At 44.0% G+C, this 27,952-nt stretch overlaps 1 protein-coding gene and 1 long non-coding RNA gene across 23 annotated transcripts in view; both read right to left on the bottom strand.

The window, feature by feature from the left end:
* The window catches only part of NIN (ninein), a 102,768-nt gene extending 95,182 nt beyond the window's left edge, over positions 1-7,586 (bottom strand). For 18 of the 21 annotated variants that reach the window (XR_010943032.1, XR_010943059.1, XM_067736078.1 and 15 more), the window contains exons 1-2: positions 7,432-7,505; positions 6,875-6,928 (exon numbers count right to left, since the gene is read on the bottom strand). The gene's annotated coding sequence lies outside the window, so the exon portion shown is untranslated. Of the gene's footprint in view, positions 1-6,874; positions 6,929-7,431 lie in introns of all 21 variants that reach the window. The other 3 variants (XM_067736228.1, XM_067736237.1, XM_067736173.1) reach the window with 2 other exon arrangements.
* A 944-nt stretch (positions 7,587-8,530) lies between these two features.
* The window catches only part of LOC137223729 (uncharacterized), a 46,944-nt gene continuing 27,522 nt past the window's right edge, over positions 8,531-27,952 (bottom strand). For both annotated transcript variants that reach the window (XR_010943027.1, XR_010943028.1), the window contains one exon: positions 8,531-9,331. This is a non-coding gene — a long non-coding RNA (uncharacterized lncRNA). The remainder of the gene's footprint in view (positions 9,332-27,952) is intronic.

The raw sequence follows: 27,952 nt of genomic DNA, 5'->3' as shown, positions 1-27,952 counted from the left end.
GGAACCACACACGTTAAGATGCTGAACGCGGCCAGACCTGAAAATAAGCGAGCCTTCTGTAACACATCCGTGCTGCTCTAAGCTGGGTTGCTTTCTTTTCAGAGACAACTGTTCAAAACATGACGAGCTAAAACAGAGCCAACGACTATCCCAAGGGTTTCAGCAGAATGAAGTGAAGTCAGAATATGGATCCAAACAGCTGGGCCACTCATTAAAGCAAAGAGGTAATGTTCTGGTCCAGGCTCCTGGCCTCCCAGGTCTCTTCTCCTAATTATCAGTTTTTCTATTACAGTGCTGCTAGCTCTGGCTGCCTTCCCAGGGTTGGTCTGTTGGGTTAACTAATCACCACGTAAATGTTTACAAAATAACCTGAGAGTGCTAAATAAACAACAAAGCATCCGAAATGAAAAGCCAAGGTGTTAAGCAAAGCCTCAAAAGTTAGGAATTTAGACAGGGCCAAGGCTTAGCTAATGAGATTCACTTAGCATCCACCCAGTTCATCATCACCTGAGATCTGCTGAGAATCCCCAAGATGCACTGGGATTTTCAGGGCTGCCACAGCTCTCAGACTCACTCTCTGAGTTCTACAGTGCCCTGGGCTGCAATCTGACCAACGTCAGAAAAGCAAGACTATTCTGCTTCTGCTTGACTTTACATTTAAAAAAAAAACAAGAAAAAGAAAAACTCAAAAGTGAAAGAATTCTAACACTCCCCCTTTTAATAATTATTTTAAGGGGTGGGGATTTGTCCATCTAAACCAATGAAAGAGGACCATAAAGGTCACAATGGTAATGTGTATCTGTTAATCCCATCTTCCTAATTTATCTGCCCATTGGTAACTGTAACCATAAGTTTGTTTTCTATGTCTGTGAGTCTATTTCTGTTCTGTAAATAAGTTCATTTGTACTTCAATATAAAAAAAAAAAGTCTCACAACGTACTGAGAAGTCCCAATCTTATCCACGGCTTTGAATCTGATACGCTATCATGCCCTGCTCTCTGGGAGGTCATTGGATTTCCACTAAATCAAACCTCTTTCATTTCACAGCAACTTTCCTTTGTTATCTCTTTATTTCATCTCCCTGCTTCTCAAGAACTGTGCTTAGTAAAACATTCTTTTGACTTAACAGGGAAAACGGCCCCACCGCTGGAGAACAAATGATCATATGGAAACATCCAAAAGACGTTACATATGGTGACAAGTTGTCAGTACTCTTCTAGCACAGAAGGCATTTTTACTGGCTGATTTTATTCCCCAAACGTTCATCAGTAATTTCATGTGCAAGAATTATTTTTCTCCCCACTTGGCAGAAATTTCTTGAAGGGCAAGGTTCACAATTTCAATTTCTTTTATAGCTTCCCCCAAATGCATAGTACAGTCTGTTCTTCACACCAGGGACTCAGTAAAACATCATGGACTGACTTAGGATATGGAGGTTCCTTACAAGGAAACTTACCCTGAATGAACGCTACAGAAATGAGCATAGGAAGACTTTGAGACACCTACTTCTTCCACAAGCATACCTCTACTTTCCCCATCCAACCCCTTTTCAAAGGCATTTTCAGTCTTAGACATATCCAGGCATAAGTAGAAAGCGAGCACCCACTGCCAGACTGTACCACGTAGAGCCATCTGAAGTTTGATTCTATGATTTAGTCATTAAGCCAGTGGATTCAATTTTCAGCTGCATTTTTGTTGTTGTTATGGGATATGACTTTGGAGGAGAATCTGTATTAAAATACTTTCCCAAGTCCCCTTGTTTATAGAATGAGAATAATAATACCCATCTGGAAGGTTGTTCTCAGGGTTAAATATGGCAAGCAAGAGCGGCTAATCCCAGAGAAAGCTGATACAAGAGGGGAATTGAGAAAACAACTAAGAAAATACCTGCGATTTGCAAAGGAGGGGTAAACTGACGAGGGGTAACTTACATACATCAACAGGTCATAGATCTGCCTTCCTAGAAGCAAAACAGGAGCTGTGGAACACCATAACCCAGAAAGCAAGAATGGGCGAGGGACATATTATAAACATAAGCCATATCGTATTACTAAATGGTAACAGTAGTAGGTAACGTTCAGTGCTTCCTCAGTCTTCAAAGGCAGATTATTGATAAATTTAATGTCAAACTAAAGCAGAAAGCCTGAAATATAGTTGGAAGTTCAGAAGACACTTTTTTTTTTTAAACTTCTGAGCATTTACATTTACTCTAAGTCTGGCCTATGCTGAGTACTTAGCATAAATGCTTTCATTTAATCCTCCTAATTCTTTAAAGTAGATCTCACATTCCCATTTAATACGTAGAAACTGGGGCTTGGCAAGGTTAAGCTACTTGTCCAATGATACAACGCTAATAATGGTCATGGACGCGCGATTTGAACTCTGGTCTGACTCTATACTATCTCTTAGTCCTACACATGCACACAGAACACGTGAATGGGACCACTGGAACGGTATCATTGACAAATCACTTAGCTCCACTTTTATGTGTTAACCAGCTGTACGGTAACAAGAACTAGAAATGACCATGGAACACTTGGTGGCCATAAACTAAACTCCTCCAAAATGGAAGGAGGAGGGGTGGGGTTCCTTCCTCCCTATGTGCCTTGATTCATTTATTGACTAATTATAGCCTATGAGACATTAAGGATACACAGAATAAGCATTCTCTTTTTTCTAAAGTAGCTTTGGGATTTAAAGGCAAAGAAGACAAGCACTTTTACATAAATATGATTATGAAGAGTCCTGTGTCTTCGATAATGGGCACAGTCCAGAAACTGATCATTGTTAAAGTACTTCCCCCCACAAATATTTAAGCATGTCTAATCTGTGCAATTCAATGCTTTCCAGAGTCAGAGCCTAGCTGACACTCACCAGTGACAGGAATCTTCCTTAGAGATGAAGGAAGTTGGGTTTTGAATGATAAATCGTCCTTCAAATTGCCAAGGACAATTCCAGTTTTATAAAGCCTGCCACAAACCTGGGCCTCTCATCACCATCTACCTTCCCAGTCAAGTTGCCAGAAGCCTTCATGACTCCTTTGGAATAAAAGGGCCAGTGTGGGCAATATTTTGGAGTTCTAACAAGGGATGGTTAAATAAGAGGCAGATGCAAAGGGCCATTAATCATAACAATTACCACCCAACAACCGCCCATAATAAGAACTATTCAGAGTATTTTCCTTCCAGATAACTCAAAACAAGGCTGCCAGAATGAGCAGACCCTGACAGGGAAGTCCATCAGAGACTGGTGTCACTGTGCTCCCTTTGGCAGCCCTGGCTGATGAAATCACAGTGCCAACTGGGATCGGAAAAGAGCAAGGTGGAGGTGCTGCTGGGATAATGAAGTCCCCAACATAAGGTCCACATGAAGTGGATCCATGAACTTGTGAACTTTCCAGCATCCAAGGTATAGAAAGGAGCTTCTAAGAATGGCAGACCAGCCAAAGGGGACGTCTGCTCTGGGCCAAAGGGAGTGAAAAGGAGACAAAGTCTGGCAAGGAAAAACCAAATAATAAAATGAACACAATGCCAGAGCCCTAGCCCAGGCCTTTTATTTCCCCTCCAGATGGTCTAGCAGCTGAACAGCTACAAGGAATGTCTGGATGCCCCTCCTGGCTCAGCAGCTTTCCCTGGGTATCATAATAGATGCTTTCGGATCTGTGTTCAGACATAGCTGTTGAGGGTCCACAGTCCAGGCAGTGACCACCAAGTGACTAATTTACTTTATAACTAAAGAGATGAACATGGACAAACTCTGCTTTGGCAAAGCTTTTCATTCACGCCTTTAGCTTTCACCGTTTGGCAAGTCAGAGCCTCATAAGGCCAATAGTCAAAATAAAATGTTTCTTTTTTCTTCTCTTTTTTGCAGACACTTGAATTTGCTGCAAAGATTTCCAGGCTTACCGTTTTGGACTAACTTCAGCACAACGTGAAATAGTGACGAGAATAAATTCAAGTTTAGCAAAAGCTTAATAGAAAAAGCAATTGTCCCCATTTATGTGTTGATAATAGAATATTTCTGCCCAAAACTGCTGCCCATCAAACTGATTACTGTCAGATAGCCTCCTCTCTGCTCAGATAGCACCTCACTTCTAGCTGGATACTAAAAGCACAAGAGTATCAGCAAGAATAAAATCAGAGTGTAAGAATATAACACAAAAGCTTAAATGCCACCACACCGGAAAAGAATCATATTAAATTGGAAAGAAAATAACAACCTTTGCTAGCTACAGAAAAAATTAATTTAACTAAGGGTATCCCACTAGCATTTATTCTAAAACATAAACAAGCTTTAGTATTTTACCACCCTGAATGATGTAGCAAACCCAAGCTTTTGTTAAACCTAATAGCTAGGTGGATTACCCAATCAAGTCATTAACTCAGGATGGCTGGAGGAATAAAATCATTAGGTTAGCACATGGTAGATTCAATAACCTGTAATCAGCTACTAAGTAAAATTACGGAAGCAGAAAACAGCTGCACTTTTGCTACTTTCTTAAAAGAGACAGCTTGTAACAACTTTCACTTCTTGAGCCATATTTACTCTAATTAATTTAGAATGCCTGCAGCTCTGACTACCGTTCCCTGGGGTATAAAAATGAAGCACTTCTCTATATCTATAAACAGTATTTTCCCAACTTTGCTTTTTAAGGGAGGATTAGATCATAAATAGTTCATCATTTTTGTATCTAGAAGCTTGAATAAATGGTTAATTGCTGATATAAATTGCAATAAAGTGTCCTGATTTCAAATAAAGTTGCTCACTTGCATATTCCCATAATCTTTTAAAAATTCTATTTTATTTGTGAATAGGATAAAAATATCTTTTTGCAAGCTTCAGTAAATCTCTCCAGAAGACCCTGCCCAACAGATGTAAGTTCAATAGCCAGAATTCAAACCACATAATTTATTGGCTTACAAATGAATTGGCACCTATAAAAATAAACCTCCTGAAAAAGCTTTAGGCTGTTTGAATCCCTCTAAAATGATCTGGCTAAATGTGCCAACCCTTTATCAATGTAAGACTGATAAAATGTATTTTCATTATCAACATAAAATGGAAGCACCAAGATTGGTGAAATGATAGTATACAAAGTCATTTGCAGTGACACTTAAAACAATTTATTGGAACAACATTTGACTTATGATAAGAACGTTGTCTATTAAGATTTACTGTTCAAAATTCACTGGAGCCCTATTCTCCCCCTCTGACAGTTAACATCTTTTGATATTAAGGGTCACCACATATCTAAAATGAAAAAAAAAGCAAGAAAAAAGACACCCATGCCATTCTGAGTAAGTGTCTATTAAGATGACTGATCCTTGACATTTTACTGCAAAGACCGTGCCTGCGATGGCTGCCTTTCCGTTGCCCCCTGTAAAGCCTTTTCCTGCCTTGGCAATATCTTTGCTGATGTCCAACCCATTTGGAACATCCGTAAGTCCTACACTTTATCTATACTGCAGTTCAGAATGCTTTCCTCTAAGGAATCACCAGAGACCAGGTGAAAATAAACACATCTGCAAAGAAACTCTCCAGCAGTTTACTTCACCTCTGTAAGGACACTGACAACAGCTGAGGAGACCACAGCAAACTGTTTTATCAGCCAGCCTGTCATGTCACTGTTACACACAGTCTGGGAATTTCCACATCCCTCTTCAACTCCACAGCAAGACCTGCCAATATTTCAGGTCAGCTACCAATACGTTAGCCACTAGGGAAGACTCAGAATTAAGCTGACACAGAAAAAAATACATATCCTTGCAGATTGTCAATCCTCAGGAAACAAGTAAACATATATACATTTATGTTAATGTATTTAAGGGAGCGGGATCGAGAACCTTCCATGGTCTCAGAAGCTTAGCTCATGTGCCTCGGTTGACTTTATTAGGATTCTAATCCTAAAACATGCTTCCACCTCAGTCACAAAAGACAACCATGCGATCCATTTTGATTTCACAAATTCAGGAGTTAAGTTCTATGGCAAGCTCATCTCAGGAATTCCTCAACACCAGGAGGGGATCTGCCCCAGTCAAGTAAAGAAAGCAGAAGATCTCATAAGAGCTAAGTTGTCTAGAAACAAGGTGCATGGTAGGACAATCTTTCCAGCTCCATTTTACTTGCACCGACTTAGCCCCGGTTTGTCAGGGCTGAGGCTGGGAAATCGCCTCTTCCTATCTCTATCTCTTTCAGCTTCACAGAAAGAGCTTTCAGCAGTAAACTGTTTCCATCAGCTTTGTCCTTTTGTCAGAGACCGGTTTGGTAGCTGCAGAAGCCCAGCCCCTGGAACCCTGGAAGCTTCTGCCGCGACACTCCACACTTCCATTCCGTGGGTCTGGCGGTCAAGGGTTTCAGGCAATAGCCGAGCGTCATTTTGTTCCTTTCTTAGTAGTCGCACTGGGTAAAGTCTTTCTCTGTGCCTTGATCCCTGACACCTTCTACAATGGGTCCAAACAGCTCTCCGCTACTCAGACAGCCCAGACTAACACCTCGGGTTTCCCCAGGCAGGTTTCTCTCCAGTTTCCCAGTCACAGGGGTGCCTGGGTGGCACAAGGCAACAGAACAACCACCCTTTCTGCTCCCCCCCCCCAACCCCGGGACTCAAGTCCTCTCCTGGACCAGCACACAGTAGCCGCCTTCAGCTGGCAGCGCGGGCGGGGACAACGCGGGTGGCGGAGGTGCCCAGACCCGGCTGCGCTGCAAAGCCGGGAGGCGACGTGCGGCTGGAGCGCGGGCGCGCCGCCCAGGTCCCCGGCAACGCGTGATGCAGATGCGCCCCCGACCCGCCCGCCCATCGCCACCCCCGGAAACCCCAGACACCCCATTGTGTCCCCGGGCAGCAGCTCTCTCGGCCCCCACCGTCCTCGCTTACCTTCTGTCGGCCTCTCCGTTGCGCCCGAACAGCCGGCCGCCTGCCTCCAGTGCTCTGCAAAGCGGGGGAGGACGCTTTGTTAGGGCTCCAGAAGCGGGACAATACTTCGCAGTCGGCGCCGGGGTTCAGGGCGGGCGTCCTTCAAAAGGACGCGAATGGGGACCCGCGCGAGCGTCATTTCCATTTGTAAGGGGCCAGCGCTCACAAAAGCGCGGCTCCTGGGGGCTGCGGTGCGCATCCTCCCCGCCCGCCGGCCCGCTCTCCCGGACCGACCCCTCCTCCGCCTCCCACACCGCCCCCTCCCCGCGGGGTCAGCCTGGAGCGCCCCGGCCCGAGCTGGCCGCCGGGCCACCCGCTTCCTCGCTGCCGCCCCCTGCTCCCGGCCCGCGGGGACAACCACCGCCCGGCCCCAGCCCGGCAGGGGAAGCCCCAGCCTGTTCCGGTGCCTGGGCCGCCAGGGCGCGCAGGGCCTCGCCCACAGCGCGGGGGCAGCAAGAGGCCTCCGCGCACCCCCAGGCCGCGGGGCGGGGGTCCGCGGGAGCGGGCTCCGCGCTTACCGCGTCCCGGGGCTCAGGCGCCTGGCGCTGCCGCGGGGGCCATGGCCGCGGGCGCACTCGGGGCTCGGAGGCGGCGGCGGCAGTTGCAGCGGGACGGCCGCGCCCAGCGCGCTCGGCTCCCGGCTCGGCCGCGGCCACCCGAAGCTTTGGACGCAGGGGAGGAAGGGCCAGGCCCGCGCGGGGAGGAGGAGCCAGGGCGACGCCGGCCCGGGCGCGGCTCCTCCTCCGCGGCCCGCGCAGCTGGGGCCGCTGAGGGAGGAGCGCTGGGCGCCGCCCGGGCCCTCGCGGGGTCCGTCCCCCCCACTCCACCCCTTCCACGGGGACTGCGCCTCTGGTGGCCGGAGCACGGAGGAGTCCGGTCCCGGCTTGGCTGTGACCCTGGGGCGCTCGCCTCGGAGATTTGAACTTGGAAGCTCCGGCGCTTGCCGGGGCGCATATGGAGGAGGTCAGCAGAGGTCGACCCCCTTCCGGATAGCTTCTCCTTCCTTCCAAAGGCACCTGCACAAACCCCTCTGTGCCTAGGACACCCGGCCTGCAACGTCTCCGGGTCGGGGAAGAGTCCCCGCCTCCAGCCCGTGGGACTGAAGGTGGGGATCCAGGTGCCTCTCTTTCCCCCAGGCGACCTTGGATTTCTCAGCCCTCGAGCGCCCATTGGCGGTCATTAGAAGAGGGGTCCAGGAGGCTGAAGAGCTCCAGACTTGACTCTGAACCCTATGGAGCGAGTGCGTCCCTCCTACCAGGTCTAGACTGACTTCCGCACCTGCCCACCATGTCTTCTTAGGCTCCCACCCCCATCCAGGCTTCTGTGGGTGCATCCAACCCTCCGTCACTAGCCACGCGGGACGGATACTCCTTGGAGTCGGTACCGCTCAGGCCAATGATTGCTCGGTGTTTACCGCCTCCTCCCCCCCACCCCTACTCCATGGGCTCCCCCAGAGTCTCCGCTTCTCACTCCCCCATCTCTACATTTCTACACAAGTCTGGTTATTTCAGCAGGAAACTGGAGAACGCTCCCTTGCTACTGAAAGAACAAGGGATAGACGGGAAGGAAACTAGCATTTATTGAGAATCCAGTGTACTGGAAACTTGACAGGAATAATCTTACCTAATCCTCACACCACCTTTGGGAGGCAGACTTTATTATATCCATTTTGCAAATTAGGGCCTTAGAGAAGTTAAGGAGCTTCCTCAGGACCACACAGCTAGTTGGCAGAGCTGGGATTCAAAACCAGATGACGTATGTGACAAAACTGCATAGAACAAAATATACAAAAATGAGTGAGCATAAAACTGGTGTCATTTGAATAAAGCCCTAGGATTGTATTGACATCAATTTCCTGGTTGTGATAGTGTACTACAATTATGCAAAATGTTATCATCGGGAAAAATTGGGTAAAAGGTGTATTATTTCTTATAACAGTGTGAATCTACAGTTAACTCAAAGTTTGGGGGGGTTGTTTGCTATTTTTTTTAAGCAAATCAGTCTTATTTTATTTATTTTTTAAATAAATTTATTTATTTTTGGCTGTGTCAGGTCTTGATTGTTGCTGCGCACGGGCTTTCTCTAATTGTGGCAAGCGGGGGCTACTCTTCTTTGTGATGCGCAGGCTTCTCATTGTGGTGGTTTCTCGTTGTGGAGCACGGGCTCTAGGCATGCGGGCTTCAGTAGTTGCAGCACGCAGGCTCAGTAGTTGTGGCTCACGGGCTCTAGAGCACAGGCTCAGTAGTTGTGGCGCACAGGCTTAGTTGCTCCGCGGCATGTGGGATCTTCCCAGACCAGGCCTGGAACCCGTGTCCCCTGCATTAGCAGGTGGATTCTCAACCACTGCGCCACCAGGGAAGCCCCAAGAAGGTCAGTCTTCTTTTAGAACCCAAATTCTATTCCTTCAACACAATGCACCTGGAGAATAAGAAAAAGGAGAGATTCATGCTCCTCTCTCCCGCTTTTTAACAATCTTGTGCAAGCATGCACACACACACACTCATGTACTTTATGCGTGGTTGTTCAGTCTAGTAATAATTACACAACACACATACACACTCTTTGTTATGGGAATAGCTAACCTGTTACCAGAATCCTTACATAGGTGTCATCTTATAAATAAGAGAATATGTTCATTGGGGACTAAAACAGCCAACGGTCTTAGAAGGTAAGAATGAAGAGTTTGTTTTTTTTTTTTTCAGAATGAAATAATGCCATTTGCAGCAGCATGGATGGACCTAGAGATTATCATACTAAGTGAAGTAAGTCAGAAAGAGAAAGACAAATACCATATGGTATCACTTATATGTAGAATCTAAAATACAACACAAACGAACATATATGTGAAATGGAAACAGGCTCACAGACATAGAGAACAGACGTGTGGTTGCCAAGGGGGAGGGGGGTAGGGAAGGGAAGGATTGGGAGTTTGGGATTAGCGGCTGCAAACTAGTGTATATAGGATGGATAAATAACAAGATCCTACTGTATAGCACAGGGAACTATATTCAGTATCCTGCAATAAACCATAATGGAAAAGAATATGAAAAAGAATATATATATTTAGATTTATATATGTTATAGATTTTTTTCTTGTTTCAGCTAGTCTCTGCCATGGGAACCTCATCCTACAAGTTCTCTCTCCAAGCATCCCTTTTTAACCTGCAAGAATCCTTAAGGATGAGACTGTCATTAGTTTCAAGCAGTGATTCTTGGGGGCCAGGAGATGTTCCCTATAGAGAAAGATCAGAATTGGTGGGGATTGTGTAATTTCAAAAACACAAGATACTCTTTCATGAGGGGAGTTAATGGGGTGGAGTTAATGCTGGAAATTACATATAACTTCCAGCTTCCCTACAAAGGAGGGGAAAGTGTGCAGCATTGGCTACTTCACAGTGTAGCTTTGCACAAACAGTCCTGCTAACTCAGATAATTTGACACAATGTGCCTGCAATTTAGGTTACACAGGGTGAAAGTTTTGTCTTAGTCCAGACTGAGCTACTGGAAGAAAGCAGGAATTTACCTTAGAAGCTATCAATTGAGCTTTTCTCTGTTAAACAAAAAATAAAGATAACAGCAGAAATAGTAGCCAAGCTCCAATACTACATTATATGCAATATAAGAAAAAAATCAAAAGAAATGTAAATACCCAGAGTTCACACCCTTTACAAGCCACATTTCTTATCTGTTGCAGTTTATCTGCCTCTGATATCAGCTCTCACCTAAAAAAAAGCCTTGTTCAGGGACCCAGTATCCTTAAGGTGTTTATAGCCGAAATTTTTAAATGGCTTTTCTGCTACATTTTTCAGTACTGGACTGGCTTTCTTCGAGTGGTAAAAAGCTGTAAAAAGTTAACAAATAATCATCATCCAGGGAAAAGAAAGTTATTCTTTGTTTCCCTGGTAGCACAGTGGTTAAGAATCCGCCTGCCAATGCAGGGGACACGGGTTCGGTCCCTGGTCCGGGAAGATCCCACATGCTGCAGAGCAACTAAGCCTGTGTTCCACAACTACTGAGCCCGCGAACCACGACTACTGAAGCCCGTGCGCCTAGAGCCCGTGCTCCTCAACAAGAGAAGCCACCACAATGAGATGCCCGCACACCACAATGAAGAGTAGCCCCTGCTCACCGCACCTAGAGAAAGTCCACACACAGCAACGAAGACGCAACGCAGCCAAAAATAAATAAATAGACTTACATTTTTTTAAGGGTTGGGGGTGAGGAGAGAGAGGGAAATTCAGGCTTCGTGAATTTCCTGGGATCTGCAGAGTTATTTTTTTCTGGTTAAAGAAAGGCTAGACCTCTAACCAAACTCAGTGTACTCTCCCTCAAAGTCATAGTTGGGTATACATTATTTCTTAATCACAGAATAGTCAAAAAAAATTCTTCTATCACTATGTAGTAGCTCCCAGCTCCTTCTACACTTCTTTAATAAGTGTCTTTCTTATTTCTCTGGTGATTTGAACTAATCAGAACGGTGTTCATGTGAGCTGTAGAGCTATATCAGGGAGGACCAAGTAGATAAAGCAGATTAGCGGGAATAATCCAACGCAGGGACTGTCTGGGTGAAAAGGACATTATACTCTCCCCAAGGCCCTAAGGAAATGGTGAAAGGAGGAAGGGGGAAATCTGGGTTCCAGACATGCAAATCAAAGACTAGGAGTTTCAGTGACAAAATATTTATGGTAAGAACCCAAGAAGATGCCAGCAGGAAATGAGAAAAACACAGAAGAGGGATGGGAAAGAGACAGAAAGCAAACAGGTTTACACTTCTGCCCTGAAGGACCTCTATTAGGAATTAGGATTCTCCATCTTCCCTCGTGAAATATATGAATGAAGAAGAAACAGGGATTCAGCACTTTTTTTTTTTTTTAACATAAGCATTAAACACCTACTCTGTGCCCATTACTATCCTGGGAGTCATGTTCAAAAGAAACATCAACCTGGGTCCTTGCCCTTGAGGAATGTGTTACTCTCCTTTGGGGAAGCAAAACTATGCACACATGAGAGAGTGAGGGAACACTGTGAGGTGGCATTGGATTCCAGTCAGGTCCTCCAGTTGGGAGACATACACATATATAGCATGACAGAGAAGAGAGGTGTGATTTCCTGAAAACATGGCTTTTATCAAGTCATTCAGCCCATTGCCTTTCATATCAGGTCCTAGATCTCCTTCCTGACATTCAAGACCCTACTTGATCCATGCAGATATATGTATCCTCACTGTCTGCAGACAACCTACCCTCCTTCCACTGTGCTCATAACTGCCTCTGCAGCTTCCCTCTGCTGCTCTTTCTGCCCAGATCATCAGTCTGAAGGTATATCCGATGCCCTGTCTCTGTCCACTGTTCTTTATTTGACCCAGCAGTTATTGCACAGCAGAAACATGAGCCTTTTGGAGCTCACGGATTGAGCTATGAGGTGCTTTCCAAATACTTGGCCCTTACATGGAGAAGAGATGTCACATGTGTGTGCATGGCAGCATAGGGAGGCTGGTCTTCGCTTTTGGAAATACCTTTTTTCATGTGTCTGGAATCTAGAAATGTTCTACTGTTCTAAAGACTTAAGTGCCTAAAGACTGACACTTATAGCTTACTTCAAAGCAGAAGAAAATAAAATTCTAGTTTAAGAAGCATTGGTATTCCTTCACCTCGCACTTTCTTAAACATTTAGCCAACATGACATGAAATCTTTACCTTTAAAAAAAAAAAGGGGGGGGGCTTCCCTGGTGGCGCAGTGGTTGAGAGTCTGCCTGCCGATGCAGGGGACACGGGTTCGTGCCCCGGTCCGGGAAGATCCCACATGACACGGAGCGGCTGGGCCCGTGAGCCATGGCCGCTGAGCCTGCACGTCCGGAGCCTGTGCTCCGCAACGGGAGAGGCCACAACAGTGAGAGGCCCGCATACCACACACACAAAAAAAGAAAGACTTTTGAGTGGAAAATGACGTAACATTTTTTCCCCAAGCAAGACTACTTTAAGTTTTCTAGAATTTGATGCACACTTAAAATAGGAACCCAGAAACATATTTTAAAATAGTCCTATAAATAAATAAACAGTTCTGTCTGAAAGAAATATAAAGTGAGCTACATGTGCAATTCAAAAATTTCTAGTAGTCACATTTTTAAAAGTAAAAGCAAACAAGTAAAATGTTTATATTTTATTTAACTCAATATACCCCAAATATTATCATTTCAACATGTAATCAATATAAAAATTATTAATGATATGATTTACATGAGTGGTTGTACTAAGTCTGAAATCGTGTGTGTATTTTGTAGCTCATCTCCCCTCAGACTAGCTGCCTATGGCTGCTGGCTCATGTTTCAGGGAGTGTAATGTTAGAACAAGAAGAGGGTTGTTACTTCATCCCACCCAATTCCTTGTTGTGACGACGAGCCTGGGTTCAGGAGGGTTTGGTGCTTTGTTCAAGATCACATATCAGTCCCCTGGGCTGGGCTCATCTACACTCGCACTCGCCTCCCATGCAGGTTCATGGGTGATGCAAACAGCCTTCTTGGAATGAAACACAGAGTTTTTAAGTATTCTTAAAAGCCACCACCCTCTAAAACCTTTGGACCCCCAAAAAGTATTTAAAAAAATAAAATTTCAGGAGAAAATAGCCCAGTGTACCCTATTTTAATACTTAAACATGACAACCCTGCAGGCCATTTGTTAATACCTGTCTCACAGCCTACCTGTTTTCTGCTCAGCTGTATCTGCACCTGCAGGGGACCCAGAGAGAGAGGGGTGGAGGCTCAGAGGGCAGTCACTGCTGTGTGTGCCTGTCCTCTAAGGATGAGTGGGAGGGGCGTTGCTCCATCCTCTATCCTCTGTCCCGCCCACATCAGCTACTGCTGGCATCCTAAGGAGCCGTGTTGTTTTCCATGATTAATCTCAAAGGCTTTGAAATAACTGGGTGACCTTTTGTCTTCCACTCTGCACATTTTGCAGTGCTTTATATTCGGAACCAAGCCAAAGGTGAATGCAGGGGAAATGACCATTTCAGAAACAGAAAATGAAACCAATAAGAAGACAGCATCATTTCCAATAATGAGGACATTTGGGTCTAAACTGAATAATGAAGGCATCTTCGCATCTGGATTGATGAGAAAGCAATTAGATCCTTCATTACCAAAAGTGACATAAATCTTTGATTTGCATTTTGTTTTCAATTTGGACAGAATGGGCATGGTTCTCTAAGGATATAATCTAGACCTCTTTGCGCCAAAATACTGAGGTCAAAGTGATGATAAATCTTATGGCAGTGAGCTCTGTGAGTCATATTTCAATCTGCCAAAAAAAAAAAAAAAAAAAAGCCATCTTGGAGATGAGGTTTGGGGGCTATGCTGAGATGCCCAGATGCCATGCTCAGACTTTAACAGAAAAATCATTTTGTCTGATTTTTTATTATTGAGGTCTCTTCCCCAACATCATGCAGCCTATTTCTGGACCCCCTGGAGTACAAATAAGATAAAAGGGGAAGGAGGGAAATCAGCAGAGAGAAAAATGAGTGCCTATTTCTGTGAATCTGGTCACAAAGCAAAGTCAAGAATGGGCCAAACGTGTGTGTGTGTGTGTGTGTGTGTGTGTGTGTGTGTGTGTGTGAAAATAGGTAGGTGTGCTTGTTTGTCCTTCCAGATGCCCCCTCTACCCTTCTCTACTGCTCAATTCCCTAAGAGGCCATCAAAATGTATTGCGTTAAGGGACTCCTTTGCACCTGGCATCCCGTTAGGTTCGGCTGACAGGGTCACTGGCAAAAGATTGGAAGGTGGAAAGAGCATGAGGTTGGGGTATTTATTCAGCCAGCTGCCCCCTATAGGGTCTCTGTAGGCCGGCTGCTTCCCTTAAGATCACAGCTTCTGTGGCACAGTCTTTGCTACACAACTCTCAGTCATCCGTTCTGCCACTCAGGCCTGGGCTTGGTAATGGCACCCCTGTTATCAGCTCCCAGGCAGGCACTATCCTTGTTTCTTTGCACCCGACCTACCCTTTTGTAAGTAGTCCCTTTATTAACTATCCTCCAAATACCTAATTTGAGCTTATCCACTATTTCCTTCTGAGACCTTGATTGATAAAGGAGGTATGCATACATTCCTTGCTCCAGAAAAAACTGTCTTCCCTCTGTTAGCACAAAATGCCTTTAGTTTTTCTATTGTCCATAATTTTAGGTTGGTTCCCCAGAACTAGACCCTGAGATGAGGATTTGTGTGCATGAGTTTTATTAAAGAAATGCTCCAGCAGAAACCCGTAGGGGAGAGTGGTGGAGGAGGGGGAGGGAGAGGGGGAAGACACGGAGAGCAGAAGAGAAGAAGCCGGCCAAGGGCAAAATTTCAGGCAAAGTCCCAACCTCAGCCTAATCTTGAGTGGAGCTCTGGAGCATAAACTGCACCTCAGAGTTTGCCCTGACTTGAGTTAGAGGAGCTGGGCTTTCTATTTCCTGCACCAGTAAGTCAGGGACCCAAGGGCATCCAGGCGGAGCACCATCGATGTATACTTCACGTACATCCCTTGTAACATGAAAGTATTTAGAGAGGGGAGACACACTGTTTATAAATTGGCTTAATAATGGAGTTGTTGGTGGAGAGGAAAGCATTGCCTCCAGATACCAAAAAAGCTCACAGCAGATGCTAAAGGGACACATACTTTGAAAAAACACTGCACAAAAAACAAATAGTATTTTATTTTCATGGATTTGGATAATATACTTTAATATTAGTAAAAATCATATCAGGGCTGAAAGTCTTCTTAAAAAGCAAAGGCATCTTTGTAGGAATCTTAGCTACCAGATGCAGGTAGTAGTTCTATGGTGTGTGTGCATGTGGTTGGGAGGGGAGTATATCAACACTTGCCATTTCCTTCTGAAGCTTCTAACACTTGGAAATTTGTCATAGAAGCTTTTCTCATCTGCAGCTCAAACACTTTTTTTCAGCAGGAATTTAGCTGAAGTTGAAATCACCATCTGGCATCTCATATTGAAACAGGTCCTTTTTGTGCCAAGAACTTCTTCTCTTGGCAGTGATGCTGACTGTGATCTTTCAAAAATGTTTCTTGAGTTGGCAGTCTTGACTGAGCAGAGCAAGCAGCCTGTCTTGGAATTTAGGAAGAGATGTGCTCAGCAAGTTGTTGCCCCAGGAAGAAAAGCGCAATGTGAAAAGTTGAACCATAGGTTTTGAAACCCCAGAAGCCATATCTTCTATTATTGAGCTAAAACCAGCTAGGGGGAAAAAAACCCATCTCATCAGTATGATTAGTAGCAGGAAAATGTTGCACAAGACCTAGGAAAGGAGTATTCAATTTGAACCAACAAATGTTATTTAAGCACTTTCGAGGTGCAAAGTGATACCCTCCATGCTGTGGGGACGTAAGGATGACTAAGAAGGGTTCTCTGCCCCCAAGTGGTTGGGGATCCAGGGATTGGGGAGGCTTAGACGGAACCAAGTCAGCCTATACTAAGGAGCAGAGCTGACATTGTCTGCCTCCTCCCGGATGTTCGGGGATCCCTGTCACCATTTCTGTGCCCCTCCATCAGCTGATGTGCTTTTGCTTCCACTGGGCTGACCTAGTGTCTCTTCTTCAGTTGCTACCCCAGGGTACTATGTACAAATTTAGAGAGCAGCAAGTGCTGGGGAGCTTAATTCCTAGCAGTGACTGCTCAGTGTGGGAATAAAAAAAGCCCAGCTCCCTTTGCCTTAGAGCAGGACTTAAGTTAATGTCCAGGCTTTCCCTACCAGATCAGGCCGAGCTACTCCTAGGACTTTGCCTTGTCTTACATTCGCTCTGTCTCTTTTCCTTCCCTGTCCTACTTCCCTCATACACTTGCCAGTCTCTTCTGGGAACATCGCCTTAGTAACACCTTTGCCTACAAATGCTCCTCTCAGGTTCTTCTTCTGGGAACCTGACCTCAGACAAAGGGCATAATGATATAAACAAAATGCTGTGAGAGCAGGAAGGAGGGATTAATTCTGCCTGGCGATCAAGGACCTTTCCATAAAAGGAGGGGTATTTGAACTAGACCTTGAAGGGTTATTTGGATTTTGCCAGGCAGATGGAATTGAGGAATGTCATGGTAAATCTGGGGAAAATACATACACATGCAGGGATAATGAAGGTGATGGTGGGGAGTGAAAGGTGTCATTAAAGAGTTTGGGCTTTTTAAAAATTGGTCAGGGTGAGGCATTTTCGATTTCCAAGCAGGGGAGAAATGATACACTTCTCTTTTAGGAGAGAATTGAATGGAAATATAAAGGATGGGTTGGAGGGATAAGAGATAAACAATGGAAACCACTTTGGGGGTCAATATTCCACGTGACAAGGATGAGGGACTGACTTAGGGCAGTGGGTGTGAGAATGAAAAGGAAAGGATGGATCTAGAGATTAGACGAATGGACTTGTCAACTAACTGGCTCTAGGTGGGAAAATCAGAGTGATCAAGAGTGGCCAAAGTATTGGGTTAGATCAGAAGGTGAAGGACGGTACCATCAGTCAAGAGACAGAACACAGAGGAAAAAGCCAGATGGGGAAGAAATCAATGCGCTCATTTTTGGATGTGTTGAAATTGAAGGAGACACCAGAAAAAATCCCTAATAACTCAAAGACATTTAAATGAAATCGGAAAGTAACCTGAGAATAAAGAACAAACGAATTTTGGGATATTCAAAGACCCATGAAATTCCAGTTCAAGGTTAGACCAAAGAGACACTTTTAAAAATTAGCTCTCTGGATAAGAATCAAACAAGAAAATCAACAACAGAAACTTGGACACCGTTTACGAATAAGAACACTTAAAATGCACTTGCGACAACAGTGCAATGCTTCAGTTTCAGTATGATTTTACTTTGATGATTAAAACTAGAGTGGGGAGTATATATGATTCAAAGATTAGATCTGATATGTTGCATTTGTATGGTTGTTTCTATGGACTGTGAAATTCTATGGACCATGAAAACAGAGTCCTAAGACAATGGTGCTGAAAGAAGAAAAACAGTGCCTTTAGCATTCGCAGCCTATTACCTAATGTGACACATTGCTGGTGGAGGGACTGCTGGAGTACTAGTTCCATCAACGGAGAGTGGCCATTTCCTGGCCCTTAATTATTGCTGTTCATTTGCTTATGGACTTGCATTGACTTTTTACAAATAAATCAATGTGTCCACGTGGAAACTGGCAACCCTGCCTGGCATTATTTCAAGCAGCACACAATTAGAAAACAAGCACAAGTCCAAATTCTTTAAAAATGTTTCAGTTTGAGGAAAAGTCTACTCTATACAAGATACATTGTTTCAAAACCCAAATGAATTTTAGGGCAGCAGAGAGGCCTCAGTACTCTGTAACAATGTTACACTTAAACTCTTCTCTTTGAGAACACAATACTTAGAAACAATACTTCCTCCTCTCCTAGGTAGGATGTTAGGGTAACAGAAGCCAAGTTACCCATGGAAGTAAGAGGAAGAGAAGGTAGAAAATATAGAGGAAGGAGGACATTAGTTGTGTTTATTCATTTAATCTCTCCTCCTCCCTCCCTCTCTTCCCTGCTCAGTCCCTCCCTTCCTCCCTCCCCCACTTCCAGGAATACTTGAGGACCTACTGTGTGCCGGGACTACTAGAAGTCAGAGATACCATACTGAACAGGGGAAACATACATGATCTCTACCGTTAGGGAATTTAGGTCTCTCATACTTGATTTCAGATTCCACATGTCAATAAAAGATAACTTCACTTGTTCTTCACTCCTGTTCTCTCTCACCTTCACATTGCATATTCAAGCACATTAGGTTGACCCATTTGTGGAGCACATCTGTGAGGCATGACTCAGCTAGGCTGCCTCCATCTGAAATTCAACTCTCTCACTTAATAGTTGCGTACATTTGGTCAAGTGACTTAACCTTTTTAACCTTCGTCTCTTCTTCATCTATAAAATATAGATAATAACAGCACAGACATCACAAGACAGTTGTGAACATTACAAGAATTAATTCATTTAGAACTTAGAACGGGCACTGGTACACAGGGAGCAATCCACTGATGTTACCCATTGTTATTTTTAGCACACACAGGAAAAAAATAGATGAAACAGACCATATCTTTCAAAGAGCTTACAGTCTTGCAGGTGGAGACAGACAGGTACACAGATAAAGGCAATAACGTGTGGTGAGTGGAATGATGAAGAAGGTATGTTTAGGTTATGGTGGGAGATCACAAAGAAGGGAGTGGGGAATTCTTTCGGTCAACTCTTTTGAGACAGATGTAATATCAACCCAAAGTAGTTTCTTATTTCCCTGACCCTTAGGTAAATGATCCCTCCCTATTAAATGCCTGTTTTGCTTGCTTTATTTGCCCATAGTTATTCCACTGTGGATAATTACGTTAGCACAAATGAAGGCTTTTCATGAGGGGTCATCGTGGTCCTTCTTTATTTACACTCTGAATAAAGGAGCTTATTGGTGAAACTAGGTTACGTTTTCCTGATTTCTTATGTTCGGTGGCATATTTCTTACAGAAGTCAGAGTTGTTTGGGCAAAGGGAAAACAGGCCTTTTCTCATACCAGGAAGTGGTCTAATTCTTTTTGCCAGTGACTGGCTAAGACACGGCCATATGATTTAATTCTGGCCAATGGGACCCAAGGAAGCTGGAGGTTCTGGGAAACATTTTCTCAATAATATGAGGCTAATGGGAGGAAACATCACTATTCTTCTCCAGACGTTGTTGGTGTGCATGTGATGGCTGGTATTGCTGCAGCCATTTTGTGACCTTGACGGGAGATATTGCTGACCCCCTAAGGATGGAAATAAAGTGGACCCCTGAAGCCCTCCTTGTATTGCTGGATATACAGACTTGGGCCTTGATCCACCTCCAGACTTCTTATTGGGTGAGAAAATACCCTCCCCCCCCCTTTTTATTGTTCCAGCTACTTTTAGTTGGGTTTTCTGTTCACTTTCAGTTAACTCCTTGTGGAGTTAATATGAGCAGCATGATGGGGCATTTCTGGGCAGAAGCTTCAAGAGCCATGTGTGTGGCTTGCCATGCTCCCTCTCCCCTGCCCCCATGGTCAGGGAAGCATGTTGAGATGGAGCCTCTGCCAGCCTAGTTCCCCAATGACTACAAGAAGTAGGCCTTCTGTGACAGACTTGTGGCAGGAACAAGAAACAAACCTTATCACTGAGCTGATGAAATGTGTTGTTATTGTCGTTCCCACAGATAAACCCAGCCTACTTAGACTGGTAAACATCCTAAACATTGTAGTGACTAAAAACAATGAAGTGGAAGCAAGAGCTTGAGATGCAGGCCCTGAACCCCAGGTAATGCAAGACTGGAGAGAACAGGCTCCCCGCTGCCCGCTCCACACACTTCCTGCTTAGTGAGATGAGCCTCAGAATGGTAAGTCATTTAATCTAAATAATGCTCTAAAAATGCCTTCACTTCAATGCATTATTCAGAGTAAATTAATCACAGCGTATTAAGTGTCTCTTTAGCCTCCCTGACACTTGCCTTATCACTTTGCCCATCAAGTTTTTTTTATAATGACCTCACTCTGCACTCCCCTAACAACCCCCTTACCTAGACACCTACCTAGGAGTCTTTTGGGAATAGCTTGATAATCACGTAGCTGAAGTTTTGTGGCACAAATATGAAGTGAAGGTGACGTGTCAGTGGGGGACAGGAGAATGATGACAATGATAATTCATATTTATGTAGCACTTGTTCTAAACCAGATGTCATTCTAAGCACTTTATATATAGTAACTCACTTAATCCTCACCTTATGAGGTAGGTATTATCGTTATCGCTCCTTTACAGAGGAGGAAACAGGCACAGAGAAGTTAAGTGTCTTATCCAAGGTCATGCAACTAAAAAGTAATGACACTCGTGTTTTAGTCCAGGCAATCTGGCTCCTAACACTCCTAAAAGTGTTCTAACCATGATGCTTCACCAAGAGTGGGTGGGGAGGGGTGTTGTTTTGGGGGAAGCAGTTCTTAGAGAAGCACGAGGTAAAGAGCCTAGCTGAGCCTCACCTGACTTAAATCCTAGCTGGGTGTTGTTTTGCAACTTGCAAAACACATCTACATCCTGGTTTCCTCAACTGTAAGAAGGCGCTACTGGTAGCTCTGTCCCCTGCAAGGTAACTGAGGCAGGCAAAGACCCTAGTATAGAGCTTGCCTGCAAAACCACCCTCTGAATGTGACTGGGGCTGCTGTAACATTCTAGGACAGATCCCCAGAGGGTGCAGAAGTCTTGTGTATGCGGGGAGTCACGTAAAAATGTGAAATGACTGTTTGAGGATTTCTCTAGGGGGTCCTTTGGAAGGTATGGATTGTAAGGTGATAGGACCTGGGAAAGGCTGTCTGGAGAGCCATTTCTGGAATGGGTGGCTGGATAAGCCATTGGGACCAACTGTGATTTAAGAGGTTTGAGGGGGCATTTTTCTGAGGTCTGAAAGGGGCGCACAGATGTGCAGAGGAGTAGGGAGGTGAGCGCAAGGGGCTGGGATCTAAAATTGTATCAGAAAAGCTTTGGAAATGTAGTTCAAGAGAGAGAACTTAGTTTGAGGAGTTGCAATTCACTACCAGAAAGTCCCTTAGGCTGTATCTCTAAAATATATTGCAAATTTGAGCACTTCTCGCCTTACCCGCTGTGGCCACTGCCAGCACCCTGCTAAGGGCCTCTAGTTGTGCCTCCCCCAGACTCCTGGCAGGTCTAACCTGGTCTCCCTGCCTCTATTCTGGTCCTTGCCCTTCCATTTGCCTCACAGGAGACAGTGATTTTTTTAAAAATGCAATCAATTACTGTGGCTTCTTTTCACTCTCAGAATAACCCCCAAATCTTGACTCCATGATCTGGCCCTGCCTAACACCTGGACCTCATCTCTCACCACCACCCCTGGCGCCCCAGTCCACCCCCACTGGCCGCATTTCTGATATACAAACACACCAAGCTCCTCCCTGCATTAGCTGTTCGCTTTGCCTGCAATGCTTTCCCCCCTGTTCTTTGCACAGCTGGCTCCTTCGGCTGCTCTGGTCTTGATCGAAACATCGCCTTCTCTGATTTCCCAACTGACCTGTTCCCTGGCCCTCATGCTCTCTCAGCCACCCTCCATGCCACTGGCGGATTCCCTCTGCTTCACAAAACTCATCACTATCCAAAATGGTCTTGTTTGTGCCTTTGCTTGTTTATAGGGCTGTTGGCAGTCTCCCCTATTGGCCTGAATTGGCCTTGTTTGCCTCATTCATGGCTGTATCCCTAGCACCTAGATCAGTTCCCAGTGCACTGAGGCTCCATAAATTAAGAAGTAATTTACATTTAATTTCCACCAGTAATACATTTCAAACAATTTACTTATATGTCCCAGTGGAAAAAAGAAGAAAGATTAATTTTATTTACATTTAATTGAATATTGATGCATTCTTTGGACGATGGCAATGGGAGAGTAACATTTGAACACAATTTTGTGCGGATAATCTCTTGCTAGAAAATCTGAAGTTATATATGGCTCAGAATAAATTAGTTTTACATAGAAAATTAAAAATCCAGGAGTCACGATTGATAGGCTCCTATTTTTAAATATTATGAAAATATAAAATTTAAATATTACAAAAATGTAAAATATAAGCTACAATGTTTCTATAATAAAGGGCTTAGAGTTAGTAAGGGTAAGAATACAATGTCAAAATCTACCTAACCATATTTTATTTACTGATTTCTTTGAATAATGCAATGGTGCTGAATGTTTATTTGGAGTCTGTTAAAATATGATATTGGGACTTCCCTGGTGGCTCAGTGGTTAAGAATTCGCCTGCCAACGCACGGGACACGGGTTCGATCCCTAGTCCAGGAAGACCCCAGATCCCACAGAGCAACTAAGCCCATGTGCCACAACTACTGAGCCTGTACTCTAGAGCCTGTGAGCCATAACTACTGAGCCCATGAGCCACAACTACTGAGCCTGCGTGCCACAACTACTAAAGCCCACATACCTAGAGCCTGTGCTCCACAACAAGAGAAGCCACTGCAATGAGAAGCCCACACACCACAACGAAGAGTAGCCCCTGCTCGCAGCAAATAGAGAAAGCCCACGCATAGCAACGAAGACCCAACACAGCCAAAAATAAATAAAGTAAAATATAATATTAACATTATCTTGTGTATTAATTGCATTTGACTATTTGTCTTATTTCTGGATTTGATTCAACATTTTTATATTTAAAGATTGTCAATGGAGAGCCCTCTGGGATATAATCATTTTCAATTCACATATGACTAAATTTGGTCATATCTGCTGATTGTGTAAAGAGCTCTTTCTGAGAAGTAAATATTAATGTTGACTGGTTTTGAAAAAAGAACCCTTTGGAGCACCTCTTCTTTTTTCCATTTTTAGACACCTCTGTTAGCTGCTTTAACACTTGGTTGGAAGTGTTTTTAAAGGAGCTTGTGAAGATTTGGAAAAGATTTTATTTTTAATATCCCAGATTGCATCCTCTGCATCGGGTTGGTTTTGTTACATGTGCTCCATCTGTCTTGAAGATATGGAAAACTTGGTAGGGGAAAAATGGAAAGGGCAAAACTGTTTCCCTAGCTCTACAAAATGTCTAAAAATGACTTCACATGTAAAATCTAGAGCATGGATTCCTTCAGTTAGAACTTTCCCACACTATCCAGGTACCTGGCACTCAACCTTCCCAAGCGGGGAAAGGAGAAATTGTTTAGTTACTCCCTGGTTAGAAAGTTTGCAAGGTTGAATGCCTTTTACACAATCTCTACTTTGTACAACTTCAGTAAGATTTCTTACCATTTTAGGTGAATTCAATTAAACATGTGGATTGATTCTTTTATTATGAATATCCTTAAAAAAGAATATAATCAATTTACTTGCTGGCTACGGTTGATCTGGGATTTCTGATATCTTTCTTTAATGTTTCACGCTTAGTACTGGATAAAAAACTTCGAAAAACAAAACAAAACAGAACGTTTCTTTGCCTATCCCCAGCTGCACCTGACAGTGAAAGAAGCTGAAATCTTACTCTTCACTGGACATTACATCTAATTTCAAGCTTCTATTATCTTTTTTAAAAGCTATTAGAGAATGCTTAGTAAAGATTTTGTTTCTCTGAAGGTCAGCCTGTTATATTTGTAATTGGAGCACTTCGTGGATTGGGTGTCTGGGAGATCTAAGTGCTTTTATCCATCCTACCATTGTTTAACATGGTATTTATGTGTTTACTGAGTGTCTTGTAGCTTTAGAATGTGGATTTCTGGAGACTCAAGATCTTTTATGATGTGTGTAGCACCAAATAGAATATGGATTCTTCAGTATCATCTCAAAACGGACTTTAATCTGGAGCTATAGAGTGGCACTCCTTTGGTGTGTGTTTATCTGCAAATTATTCTTTGAACAGAATCAAACCTTCAGGGACTTCCCAGATGGCGCAGTGGTTAAGACTCCGCCCTCCCAATGCAGGGGGCCCGGGTTCCATCCCAGGTCAAGGAACTAGATCCCGCACGCTGCAGCTAAAGAGCCCTCATGCCGCAAAGGAGATTCTGCGACCGCAACTAAGACCCAGCGCAGCCAAATAAATAAATAGATAGATAAATAAATAGATAGATAAATAAATAAATATTAAGGAAAAAAAGAATCAAACCTTCAGCAAGCAAAACTCACAGCCCCCAACATTATGAACCTGCTGAATTGAAATGATACTAAAATCCTGGTTTGTTAATTTGGGGAGGATTATTATTTTAGAGTTATTATAAGTCAAGTATTTTCAAGCAAAAGGAGACTATTGGAGAAGGTGATACTTAAACATCACGTGATATTTAAAGCTGGCTTTGCAGTTCCCAAATCATCACCCAAGATGATAAATGTATGCATCAGTGCCTAACCCACACAATATCAAATTTTCTCATGTCCTATGACTCATCTGAGAGCTCTACTCAGTTGCCATCAATATCTCCTATCTTGTTACAAGACCTTGTCATCACCTAGAACTGCTTCACCTCTGAAATCTTGAACTCTGAAATTCCACTCTGACCTCAACTCTATACCCTTCCTTCCCCTCCACCTTCATCCCACCCATCTTCAGTCTTACCAAGGCATCGGCCTTCAATCTGCCTGTATAACAGCCCCCAGCCCTCTTGGATTTAAGGACACTTTAAGGGTACTCTCCTCATCAGACACAACCCCCCCACTCCTCTGACGTGCTGGCACAGCCAATCAACAAATCCTCAGTCTTGCATCCACCCATCTGTATGTTTTCTTTGGCCCTTGAGTATTACAAGAGAAGATCACATAATGCATAAATATGCAGTCAGGTGCTAACACAAATTTTGATTTCAAACCTCAGCTGAGTGCACAAGACCATCTGGAGTTCTTTGGTCATTCCTAGGTGGTTCCCTGTATAATCTACCTGATCTGAGACATGTAGGACTGGATAACATGAATTACAGACACTTAGCACGGCGTCAACTTCTTATTCAAAATATATAAAGTTCGTTTTCTCCCCATGGATTTCATGTGAGCCAAAATTTCCCCATTTGTTTGTGTTTCCTCTTATTTTTGTTTTCTTTTGCATTTTACAAATCTCCTCTTGGAGTGATTAAAGAGTTTAGAGGAGTATTAAAGAGTTTCAGATGATCACAAAATATTTACTACAGAGCTACTGTGTGCCAAACAGTGGTTTAGGCGCTGGGGATGCAGCAGTGAACAAAATAAACAACTCTGTCCTCATAGAGTCTATATTTTAGTAGCAAGGGACAGAAAACAAGCAAATCAGTAAAATTATACTATGTCAGAAAGTGACAGGTGGGACTGCAGAGTCCTGGAGTGGTTGTGCAGGATGGGAGGTATGCTACGGAAAGGCTGCTCTGTGCACGAGGGGCAAGCATGAGCTGGACTGCCTGGATTCAAATCCGAGGTCTGGCACTCACTACACGTGTGACCCTGGGCAAGTTACCTAACCTCTCTGTGACTCAGTTACCCAGCCCATAAAATGAAGAATTTCATAGTGCAAACATCATAGGTTTGTTATGAGGATTAAAGAACTTAATACACACATAGCATTTCCCCTGGTAAGCACTACATAATTGTCAATGATTTTATTTTATATAGTTGTCTCACCACTGCCCCTACTCTCACATTCACAGCCCATGCACTAGAGGCAGAAATAGGTTCACCATGAAGGGAAAGCCCGTCACTTCCTGAGCCCTGAGAGAGGCCCTAGCAATGTGTTCATGTGGTGCTTTTGTGAAGTTTGCAAAAGTAAGGTATTTTAATAGCAATTGGTTAAGATGCTGTCTGTTTCCATATGTTCCCCTTGTGTCAGGTAGCCTGGAAGCAGCTGTCGGCATTTGGGGCTCCAGTGGAGAGGAAGTTGAAGGCATTAGTTTGGATTTAGTGGGGAACATCTATGTGGTTTGGTCGCTCCCATATTGATCTCAGTTATTGCTGTTCATCCTGGTGTAGAAGAAGCTCCCAGGATTCCTACCACCCGCTGTGCCATCTGTGCAAGCAGGACATGGTGACAGGAATGTGTCCCATTAGAGGCTGGCAGCAGGGGTGTGGGGATAGAGGGGGAAACAGGGTTTGAAATGTACAAAGCCAGAAGTTAGTCTGTGGAAAGTTCTTGTAATCCTCTTATATATAAAATAAGTAGAGGATTTGGTTCTCAGGACATAGTCAAAACAGAAGTTTTTCCCTGTCAGGAACATACTAGATAATGTGGCATTAATTAATTAGTAATGCACTGTTATGAACTGCATACTTGTCCCCCCTCAATTCATATGCTGAAGTCCTAACCCACAATGTGATCGTATTTGGAGATGGGGCCTCTGGGAGGTCATTAGATCTAGATGAGGTCATGAGGATGGGGTCCTCATGATGGAATTAGTGACCTTATAAGAAGATACCAGGGAGCTTGCTTTCTTTCTCTCAGCCATGTGAGGACACAGCAAGTAGGCAGTCATCTGCAAACCAGGGAGAGGCCTCTCACCAGAACTCAACTATGCTAGTACCTGATCTCAGAATTCCCAGCCTCCAGAACTGTGAGAAATAAACGTCCATTCTTTAAGCCACTAGGTCTATGGTATTTTGTTATAGTAGCCTGAGTCAGCTAAAACATACATTACACAGGTGTTTTTTTTTTCTTTTTTAATGGGAATTCGGTTAGATAAAATTATAATTCCTGAATTTGCAGAGCAGAATCCTATAGCAGTACTACAAACAGCAGGTAAGTCTGTGTGTAAAGATGCAAGCTTTACATATCCCACCAGTCAATATTAAAAAAACAAATTCAACCAACCACATTAGAAGAAATATTGAATTATCCTTCTACTCTCTCTTTAGGAAATATTATACAAGTATTGTCATAGAGATGATCAGAGTTTATAGCCAAATATATAGGGGAAAAAAGTATTGCAGAAGTGTGCCAGTTGATAACTATAAACCATATTGTTTTCTGACTTTTATAGGGTTTGTGGTATTTGTCTGTTTTTTAAAAATGTATAATTTGTGTGATTTCGTTTCTCGTTCTAAATAAATGTTTACTTTGTCTCTACTTTTGATTTGGTGAATTTTGTGTTCTTCTTCGTAAACAGGCCCTCCCCACAAACTGCACACATTTCAGGTCCACAAGCCGTGGATCCACTTCTGTCTGGAGGAAAGAGGAATGAGGGAATGCCTTTGTTTCTTCTCATCTCATCCAGACTCAGCTGTACGTTCTGTTATAGTCAATATCTCCTCTCATGGAAGAGGAACAGATGGCCCTTCTCCTCCCATCCACCTGTGCCCTCGTGGCCCCTGGTCTCCTCCCCCCTCCCCACCTCGGGATTCTGTCTCTCCACGGACCTCCCCACCCTTGGATGGCCAAGCTCTTCCTCTCCACTGGGTCTTCCCTGTCAGACCAGAGACATGCTCAAAAATGTCATCCCTTGATTCTGGCCACACCACTCCCTGCCTACCTCTTTCTCAGAGGCTTCCCAACTCCTCCCCCTATTCCCCCCCCTCCAACTAAATGTCTTGAAAGAGAAGCCCATATATATGGCTCCTACATCC

The sequence above is a fragment of the Pseudorca crassidens genome, chromosome 1 (assembly GCF_039906515.1).
Source record: "Pseudorca crassidens isolate mPseCra1 chromosome 1, mPseCra1.hap1, whole genome shotgun sequence".
NCBI classification, from domain to species: Eukaryota; Metazoa; Chordata; class Mammalia; order Artiodactyla; family Delphinidae; genus Pseudorca; species Pseudorca crassidens.
Note: the sequence above shows the minus strand (reverse complement) of the source record. Positions and strands in the feature narration are given on the sequence as shown.